This window comes from Ictidomys tridecemlineatus (assembly GCF_052094955.1).
Source record: "Ictidomys tridecemlineatus isolate mIctTri1 chromosome 1 unlocalized genomic scaffold, mIctTri1.hap1 SUPER_1_unloc_4, whole genome shotgun sequence".
Classification (NCBI taxonomy): domain Eukaryota; kingdom Metazoa; phylum Chordata; class Mammalia; order Rodentia; family Sciuridae; genus Ictidomys; species Ictidomys tridecemlineatus.
Genome location: NW_027520945.1, coordinates 586,831 through 598,538, shown reverse-complemented (window position 1 = coordinate 598,538; position 11,708 = coordinate 586,831).

Below are 11,708 nucleotides of genomic sequence, written 5' to 3'. Positions count from 1 at the left end.
AGGCATTCCCTCTAAGTTCTGGTACAAGACAGGGATGCCCTCTCTCACCACTTCTGTTCAACATAGTCCTCGAAACACTGGCCAGAGCAATTAGACAGACGAAAGAAATTAAAGGCATAAAAATAGGAAAAGAAGAACTTAAATTATCACTATTTGCAGATGATATGATCCTATACCAAGCAGACCCAAAAGGGTCTACAAAGAAGCTATTAGAGCTAATAAATGAATTCAGCAAAGTGGCAGGATATAAGATCAACACGCATAAATCAAAGGCATTCCTGTATATCAACGACAAATCCTCTGAAACGGAAATGAGGACAACCACTCCGTTCACAATATCCTCAAAAAGAATAAAATACTTGGGAATCAACCTAACAAAAGAGGTGAAAGATTTATATAATGAAAATTATAGAACCCTAAAGAAAGATATAGAAGAAGACCTTAGAAGATGGAAAAATATACCCTGCTCATGGATAGGTAGAACTAACATCATCAAAATGGCGATATTACCAAAAGTTCTCTATAAGTTCAATGCAATGCCAATCAAAATCCCAACGGAATTTCTTGTAGAAATAGATAAAAGAATCATGAAATTCATATGGAATAATAAAAGACCCAGAATAGCAAAAACAATGCTAAGCAGGAAGTGTGAATCAGGCGGTATAGCGATACCAGACTTCAAACTATACTACAGAGCAATAGTAACAAAAACAGCATGGTACTGGTACCAAAACAGGTGGGTGGACCAATGGTACAGAATAGAGGACACAGAAACCAATCCACATAACTACAACTATCTTATATTTGATAAAGGAGCTAAAAGCATGCAATGGAGGAAGGATAGCATCTTCAACAAATGGTGCTGGGAAAACTGGAAATCCATTTGCATCAAAATGAATCTGAATCCCTATCTCTCGCCATGCACAAAAGTTAACTCAAAATGGATTAAGGAGCTTTATATTAAATCAGAGACACGGCATCTGATAGAAGAAAAAGTTGGTTATGATCTACATACTGTGGGATCGGGCCCCAAATTCCTCAATAGGACACCCATAGCGCAAGAGTTAACAACTAGAATCAACAAAGGGACTTACTCAAACTAAAAAGTTTTTTCTCAGCAAAAAAAACAATAAGAGAGATAAACAGGGAGCCTACATAGTGGGAACAAATCTTTAATCCACACACTTCAGATAGAGCCCTAATAACCAGAATATACAAAGAACTCAAAAAATTAGACAATAAGATAACAAATAACTCAATCAATAAATGGGCCAAGGACCTGAACAGACAGTTCTCAGAGGAGGACATACAATCAATCAATAAGTACATGAAAAAATACTCACCATCGCTAGCAGTTAGAGAAATGCAAATCAAAACTACCCTAAGATACCATCTCACTCCAGTAAGATTGGCAGCCATTAGGAAGTCAAACAACAATAAGTGCTGGAGAGGATGTGGGGAAAAGGGCACACTTGTTCATTGCTGGTGGGACTGCAAATTGGTGCAGCCAATTTGGAAAGCAGTATGGAGATTTCTTGGAAAGCTGGGAATGGAACCAACATATGACCCAGCTATTCCCCTTCTCGGTCTATTCCCTAAAGACCTAATAAGAGCATGCTACAGAGACACTGCTACAATGATGTTCATAGCAGCACAATTCACTATAGCAAGATTATGGAATCAGCCTAGATGCCCTTCAATAGATGAATGGATAAAAAAAATGTGGCATTTATACTCAATGAAGTATTACTCTGCATTAAAAAATGACAAAATCATAGAATTTGGAGGGAAATGGATGGCATTAGAGCAGATTATGCTAAGTGAAGCTAGTCAATCTTTAAAAAACAAATACCAAATGACCCCTTTGATATAAGGGGAGTAAACAAGGACAGGGTAGGGACGAAGAGCTTGAGAAGAAGATTTACATTAAACAGGGATGAAAGGTGAGAGGGAAAGGGAGTGAGAAGGGAAATAGCATGGAAATGGAAGGCGATCCTCAGGGTTATACAAAATGATATATAAGAGGAAAGGAGGGGTAAGACAAGATAATATAAATGGAAGAAATGATTTACAGTAGAAGGGGTAGAGAGAGAAAAGGGGAGGGGAGGGGAGGGGAGGGGAGGGGGGATAGTAGAGAATAGGACAGACAGCAGAATACATCAGACACTAGAAAGGCAATATGTCAATCAATGGAAGGGTAACTGATGGGATACAGCAATCTGTATACAGGGTAAAGTTGGGAGTTCATAACCCACTTGAATCAAACTGTGAAATATGATGTATTAAGAACTATGTAATGTTTTGAACGACCAACAATAAAAAAAATTATTTTTAAATAAATTTAAGATCTATAGTACAGTAGAGTGTATTTTGACACATTATACATACGTGGTGGAGTATAAAAAAATTGATATAATAGCTGCCCAGTCATTTTTTATTTTTGATATTGGCAATTTAAACCAAAACAATTCTAAGCTACATCTTCAGCCAACACCACCAATCACATTTTAAAAAATTGTTTTGGTGTATGTAGACTCCGTGCCTTTATTTGTCTTTATGTGGTGGTAGGATTGAACTCAGTGCCTCACACTTGCAAGGCAAGTCTCTGCCACTGAGCAGCCCCACCTCACCCCCTTTTTAAAAACAAAAATTGAGACAGGGTCTCACTGAGTTGCTTAGGGCCTCCTCAGTTGTTGAGGCTGGTCTTGAACTTGTGATCAGTATTATATTTGAAACTAATATAATAGCTACCCTCTGGTGATTATATTAATATATTATTAATACTATATATTCTAAAACTACTAAACTATGGCTTTTCATACCAATGTAATATCCATATTATAAAATCTAAAACTAATATAGTAGCTTCTATGTGGCCTTTTAAATTAATATAATATTCATAATCTATAATATTTATACCAAAGTATCTGATAATAATATAATAGCTTTCTCCTAACATTTATAATTTGTATGATATAGATATTATAGATTTAAAAATTAATGTAATGGGTGCTCTGTGACTTTTAATTTTAGTACAATATCAATACTGTGACATCTAAACTAATATAAGAACTGCCCCATGATCTTTAATTCTAACATGATATCCACACAATAGCATTGAAAATTAATATTATTAGTGCCCTGTGGCTTCTAACATTAATATAACACCTTTAGTAGAGCATCTAATATTGATGTAATAGTTGTCCTGTGAATTTTAATGTTAAAAATGATGTAGATACTACTGCAAATAAAACTGATAAAATCACTGACCTGTTTCCTTTATTATTAACGTATTATCCAAAGTGTGGCCTGGAAAACTAATATAATAAATTTTCTGTGGACTTTAACATTAATATGATATCCACAGTGTGGCTTCCAGAACCAATGTAATTGCTTCAATGTCACTTTCATGCTAATATGATGCCCATAAGATGGCATCTACAACTTTTGCAATAGCTGCACTGAGGCCTTTACCTGAATGTGATATTAACACCATAGCATCTGAAATGAATATCATACTTGGCCTGTGGCATGTAACACTAACACAATAGCTGAACTTTGCATTCAACTATATCCATACGTGAGTTCTAAAGCAAATATAATCTGTTTTGTGGCCTTAAATATGAATGTAATATCCATACAATAGCATCTAAAACTAATATAATATCTGCCTTGTGGACTTTAATACTAATATAATGGTCATAATATAGTATTTAAAGCTTAATATAACATGTAAATTTGATATAATAGCTATGCTGTGGCGTTTATATTAATATAACATCCATACTATAGTATCAAAAACTGATAAAACAGGTGTTCTCTGACCTATACTTATTCCTATAATATGCCATGTAAAACTAATATCTGCCTTGTTAATATTATGTTAACATACATACTATAGTATCTAAAATTAATATAATATAATAAAATTATAATTATATGATAGCCACATTATAATATTTTAATAGTAACATGATATCCATATTATAGTATCCAAAATCAATATAATACCTCTCCAGTAGCTTTTAACATTGATGTAATATCCATACTGTAGCATCTTATATTAATATATTAGCTGCCCTGTGGCATTTTATATATATATAATATCTAAATGTAACAGGTAAAACTAATATAATATCTACTTTTTGGTTTTCTAATTATTATTATATTAATACTATTGTATCTAAAATTGTCATAACATCTGCCCTGTGGCCTTTAATATTAATATAATTTTTGTAGTGTAGCATCCAACAGTAATATAAGAGCTGCAAAGAGCTGCAATATGGGCTTTCTTACTAGTATATATTTCTATTGTATAACATCTAAAACTAACATAAGAGCTGCCCAGTGGCCTTTGAATTAAGGTAATAATAATAACATAACATCTTAAAATATTATAATAGCGGAACTTTGGCTTCAAGACTAATATAACTTGTTAATATAATAGCTCCCTATGGCCTTTGATACTAATACAGTATCCAGGCTATTTGTTCTAAATCTGATACAATAGCTTCTATGTGGCTTTGAATATTAATGGAATATACATGCTATTGCATCTAAAACTAATAAAATAGCTGAGCTGTGGTCTTTAATACTATGATATTCTTATTATATCATCTAAAATTGCTATAATAGTTTTTCTGTGACCTTCAATATAAATATGATATCCATATTTGAGCATTTCAAACTAATACTAATGTGATACCAATATATATCACCTAAAATTGATATAGTAGCTGCCCTGTGGCTTTTAATACTAATATGATAATCATACTATAGCTGCCCTGTGGCAATTAAGTTTATGTTCTATTTATCGTGTGGGCTCTAATATTAATAGCTGCTTTATTGTCTTTAATCCTAATAGGATGACCACACTAGAGAATCTAAACGTGACACAGTAGTTTCCCTGACCTTTAATACTAATATGTTATCCATACTAGAGCATTGAATATACTATGATAGTTGCCATATGGCAATTAATATGAATATGTTATTCATACTATGGCATCTTATATTAATATAATATCTGTAGTGTGGCCTTTAGCACTCATAATAGGCATACTGTTATCTAAAACTGATGTATTCTCTGCCCTGTGACCTTTAATACTGATATAGTCTCCATCATAACATCTATTCTGCCCTGTTATCTTTCATATGATATCCATTACTACAGCATCAATAGTAGTAGCTAAACTTTGGCCTTTCATACCTGTTATGGTTTAGATATGAAATTCCCAAAAAAACGTTGTGTAAGACAGTGGAAAAAAAGTTGAGATGTCAAAAGATTTGGTTATGAGAGCCTTAACCTAATTAGTGCATGAACTCACACATTGGGATTAAGTGGTTTTTAACCAGAGGCTATTAATTTAGGATGGGTGTTAATTTAGGGTGTGGCTGCAGAGAAGGGTCACTGGGGACATGCCTTTGGGGTTTATGTTTTGTTCTTGGTGAGCAGGTATCTCTTTCTTTTTCTTAGCCACTCCCTGAGCAGCTTCTTTCATACCCTTTGGCCATGATCATGTTTGCCTTACCTTGGGCCAAGAACAATGCAGTTGATCATATTTGAACTGAGGCCTCTGAAACTATGAACACCCAATAAACTTTTCCTCCTCTAAAGTTTTTCTTATCAGGTCTTTTAATCATAGTGGCAAAAAAAGCTAACTAAAATACAAGGTGGTACCTAGAGTGGATTAATTGCTCTGAATAACAGCACATGGTCACATGGGGTTCAGAAGCCTTGGAAGCTGTTTTGGGGGGAAGAAATTTTGAAAAGTTTAGAGATGTAAGGTGAATCTTTAGAATTTTGTAAGAGGATTTTAATGGGGGGTTCTGGTGGGAGCCCAGAAGTCTGTAATGCTGATTGGAGTACAGACAGTAAAGACTGTACTTGTGAGGTTTCAGGAGAAGAAAACTGTATTGGAAATAGGATGAGAGGCCATTCTTGTTAAATTTTGGCTAAGAATTTGTGTATATTTTGCTTTGTTCTGAGACTTTCTGGGAGGCTGAATTTAAAGGTGATAGTGTAAGTAATCTGTTGGGTGGTAATTTCAAGGCAGCAAAGCATTTAGGCAATGACAAAAATATTGCTGGCAACTTTTGGCCAAGTTTACTGTGATAATCAGGATCATAAATCAGTGGAGATTTGAATAACTTGCAGTTTTGCCAGAAAATTGTGAGGCAAACTGAGGCTAAGGAAGTTAAAGAAATTAGAACCACAAAAGAGATGCTAAATATTTTACTCAGAGACAATAGGAAAGTTGGCCTGAAGGCATCTCAGGAATCTGCAAGACCATCCCCATCTTGTTTGCACAAGGGGGCCTAGGAAGTTGTTTCACCATGCTTAGAGGCTCAGGCACCTCCAGGCTGCTGAAACCATGGTCTCAGGAGGCTTGACTACTGCTTGAGATGGTGGGAACTTGGCATCAACCATGTGGTGCTAGTTCTGTAGGGTTGAAAGATGCTGGACTAGGGGGTTTTGGAGGCATTCATGGAGATGTCAAAGGAAAACCTGGGAGACCAGGCAAAGTGTAACAGGGTTGGAGTCTCTTCAGGTAGCCCCTGAGAGGTTGATGAATGAATTAATGAGAAGGAAGTTGAAACTGCATTTGAGATCTCTGAGATGAAGAGATATCAGTATCATGGAACATCTGCCAAGGAAACTCAAGGAATTGAGCAGAGACAGGCCAAGAAGAGGCCACATAGACTGCTACTAACAAAACCATAGGAGTGGAGCTACCCAGGCACTTAGGATAGAATATCACAATGCCATATGCCTCAGATGCTAGATGTGAAAATACAGGTTTTGTTTGCCCAACTGGATTTTGGTCTTGCTTTTGTCCTGTCCCTTCTCTCTATGCCCCTATTTCTCCCTTGTAGAGTGGAAATGTTTATTCTGTGCCATTATATATTGAATGTGTGTGTGTGTGTGTGTGTGTGTGTGTGTGTGTATTGATTTTTACAGGGGTTTTCACACTGTGATTTCATTTTGAATCTCAGAGGAGACTTTGGAATTGGACTTTTGGGGAATTCTGAAACTGAAGAACATCTAGACTCTTGGTGATGGACTCAGTGTATTTTGCATTGTGACATGAGCATGAACTTTTAAGGGCTGGGAGCAGAATATTATTTTTTAGATATGAGATGTCACTCAAAATGTCGTGTGTAAGAAAATGCAAGAAAGTTTAAACATGAAGTGATTGGGTTATGAGAGCCTTAACCCAATCAGTCCATTAATCCACTGAGGGTTTAAGTGGGTGGAAACTGTAGTAAGGTAGTGTGTGGCTGGAGGAGGTGGTTCACTTGGGGCATTCTTTTGAGGTGTATTTGTCCTGATGAGCAGAGCTCTGTATCTGCTTCCTGTTTGCCACATTCTGAGTGGCTTTCCTCCTCCACAACAATGGAGTAGGCCTTTTGTGGGCTGAAACCTTGGAAACTGTGCGTGCCAAATATAATTTTCATTCTCTAAAAATGTCCTTGTCAGAACATTGAGATACAATGGTGAAAAACCTAACTAAAATAATACTGTACTATCTAGAAATAATATAATAGTGGCCTTTTGGCTCTTTGTACTAATATAATATCCATAGTATAGTATCCAAAATTAGTTTAATACTATTATGATATCAATACTATAGCATCCAAAACTAATATAATGCCTGCACTATGTCCTTTAATACTTTGATGATATTCATAGTATAGTAACTACAACTAATATAATAGCTATCCTATGGCCTTTAATTAATATAATATCAAACATGTTGCCTCTAAAAGTGAAATAACAGCTGCCTTGTGGTCTTTTAATACTAATATATTATCACCAGTACTATGGAACCAAAACTGATATAATAACTCCCCAGTGAACTTTAATGTAACATCCATATTGTGGCATCTAAAGCTGATATAGTAACTAAAATGGTATATTTAATATTAGTATTATACCCATACTGTGGCTCTACAGCTATTATAATAGCTCCATTATGGTCTTTAATATTAATATAATATCCATACTATAGCATTTAAAACTAATATAATAGCTGTTATGTGGCTTTGAATACTACTATGAGATTTGTATTATAACATCCAACATTAATATAATAGTTTTCATTATTACCATTAGTACTAATATGATATCCATAATATTTTACGTAAAATTCATATAATATCTGCTTTATGGCCTTTAACACTAATATGGTATTCATATGCTCTTACATTTTAATATAACATCGATACTAGGACATATAAAATGAATATAATAGGTACCTTGTGACATTTAATATTGATATAACATTTATAAATACTTATAAGACTAATACAGTAGTTTCCATATGGCTTTTAATATTAAAATAATATCTTTACTTTCTCATCTAAAATTGATAGAAAAGCATCCCGTGACCTTTAATGCTCATAAAATATACAAACAGTAGCAATTAAAATTGGCATAATAATTGCCTTGTGGCCTTTAATACTACTATGATACCTATACTAGAGCATCCAGAACTGATGTAATAGCTGTCTTGTGTGGCCTTTAATGCTAATATGATATCCGTAATATAATATTTAAAACTTATATAATATTTGTCCTGTATCTTTTAATACTAATATCTTATCCACATTATTAGGTAATACTGATAAAGTAACTTCATTGTGGCCTTTAACACTAGTATCATATCTATATTATAGCATGTAAAAGTATAATATTAGCCACCCCATGACCTTGAATACTAATATTATATGATAGCATTGAAAATTGATATATTAGCTACCTATAGATTTAGTATTTTTATTTTATCCTCACTATAACATCTCAAATTATTGTAATAAGTTCCCTGAGGACATTAGTACTAATAAAATATCCAGATTATAACATAAAAATTGAATATAATAACTGCCTTGTGGCCTTTAATTCTAACATGATATGCATATTATGGCATCAAAAATTAACCTAATAGTTGCCAAAAAGCTTTTAATAATAATGACCATATTATATAGCATCTTAAATGAATATAATAGCTGTCCTGTCTTCTTTCATACTAACATAATATCCAACCTAAAAGATCTAAAACTGACATAATCTTTGCTCTGTGGGCTTTAATACTAATATGGTATCCATAAAACAGCATCTAAAATTAATGTAATAGCTGCAATTTGGTCTTTGTTATTAATGTAAAATCCATAGTATCACACACCTAAACTAACTTTTTGTAGGTATTAATATTAATAAAATAAGTATACTGTGGCCCCTAGTACTAATAGAATGGCTGTCATGTGACCTTCAATATTAATATATATCCACAGTATAGCACCAAATGCTAATATATAATGGGTGATCTGTGGCCTTTAGTACTAATATGATATCTGTAAATAGCATCTAAAATTAACAATATCGGCTTAATTGCCTTAAGTTATATGATGCCCAAACTATACCATCTGAAGCTGATATAATAGTTGCCTTATAACATTTAATATTTATATGACATACACACTAGAGATTATCTAAATCTAATATCTGCCATCTGATCCTTAATACTAATTTCTGTAATATAGCATCTAAAATTAATAAAATAGCTTCCTGTGGTTATTAGTATAATATCAATATTGTGGCCTCTAAATCTGAAATAATACCTGCCCTGTGGCCTTGTGACACTAATATTCACAATGTAGCATCTAAAACTAATAAAATAACTGACCTATGCACTTTAATAGTTTAATATTAATATTATAGCTATAATATCATCTTTAAAACTAATATAATTTCTCTACAGTAGCCTTTAATCGTAATACAATATCCATCCTATAACATCTAAAACTAACATGAAAGCTGCCCTGAGGCATTTAGTATTCACATGCTATTCATAATATAAAACATAAAGGTAATGGGCTGGGGATGTTGCTCGTGCTTGCCTGGCATGCGTGGGGCACTGGGTTCAATCCTCAGCACCACATAAAATAAAGATAGTGTGTCCGCTGAGAACTAAAAAATAAATATTGAAAAATTCTATCTCTCTATCTTAAAATAAAATAAAGCAAATATAATTGCTCACTATGGCCTTTAGTGCTTATATGGTACCCACATAGCATCTAAAATAATACGATAAATCCCTTGTGAAATCTAATACTAGAATGTTATCCATAGTGTGTCATCTAAAAATAGTACAAGTAGTACTGGGGTATTTAATATTAATGTAATACCATACTCTTTTCATCTTAGAGTGATAAAATAGCTACCCTGAGCCTTTTAGTTCTAATATAATATCCATATTATAGCATTTAAAAGTAATATTATAGTTTCTCTATGGCTTTTGATCCTAATATGATACCCATACTCATATTTAGATGCCCTTAACAGTAATATAATATTTATATAATAGCATCTAAAATAAATATAATAGCTGCTCTGTGGCCTTTAAATTCGATGTAATATCAATTCTATAACATATAAAACTAATTTAATAGTTGTTCTATGTCTTTAATACTCAATAATATCCATACTATAGCATGCAAAATTAATAGCTGCCCTGTGGCCTTTAATGTTAATATAAATCCTTGTCATAGCTTTGAAAACTAATGTAATAGCCCATGTAGTTTTTTGTGGTAAATGATATTCATTATTGAGCTCAAACTATAATATAGTTACCCTGAGTTTTCAATACTAAAGTAATATCCTTAGTATATCATCTTAAACTAATATAATAGATGGTCTCTGAATTTTAATATTAATTAAACATCTTAAACTAAATAGCATCTTAAACTAATATATGTCCTGTGGCTTTTAATATTAATATGACATTCTATATTAGTGAATCAAATACTAATATAATAGGTACCCAGTGGATTCATTACTAATTGATATTTATACTATAGCACATAAAATTAATATAAAACCTGCATGTTGACTATTAATATTAATGCAATAATATTATAAATAAAATATATATATACTATATATATATATATTATATATACTATATATATTCCATATAACTGTATCTGTACCTAATATAATATCTACCCTGGGGCCTTTAATATTAGTATAAATGATCATACTATAGTGTCTCAAACTGATACAATAATTGCCCATTAGTTTTGCATACTAATGTAATATGCATAGTAAACCATAAAATATGAATATAATACCTGCCTGTGATGATTAATATTAATGTAATGTCCATACTACCACAACTGATACTAATATAATATCTGCCCTGTTGTCCTTATTATTAACACAAATCCATACTATAACATCTTTTAAATTTTAAAATCTTCTTAGTTGTAGATGAACACAGGACCTTTGTTTTATTTATTTATTTTTATGTGGTGCTGAGGATCAAACCCAGTGCTGCATATGTGCTAGGTATGTGCTCTACCACTGAGCTGCAAACCCAGCCTCTATAATATAATATCTTAAACTAATAAGATAGCTTTCTTGTGGCCTTTAATATTAATATATTAATATACATGCTTACATATTGTGACTTTTTCTAACAATAGAATAACTTGCCTGTGGCCTTCTATGTTAATATTATATCCATACACAAATATAATAGATCTCTTCTGGCCTTCAATATCAATGTAGCATTCCTACTACAGAATCTTAAAACTAATATACTCCCTGCCCTGTGCTCTTAGTACTAATATGGCATCCATAAAATAGGAACTAAATCTTCGTAATATCTGCTATGTGACCTTTAATACTAATGTAGCATATAAAA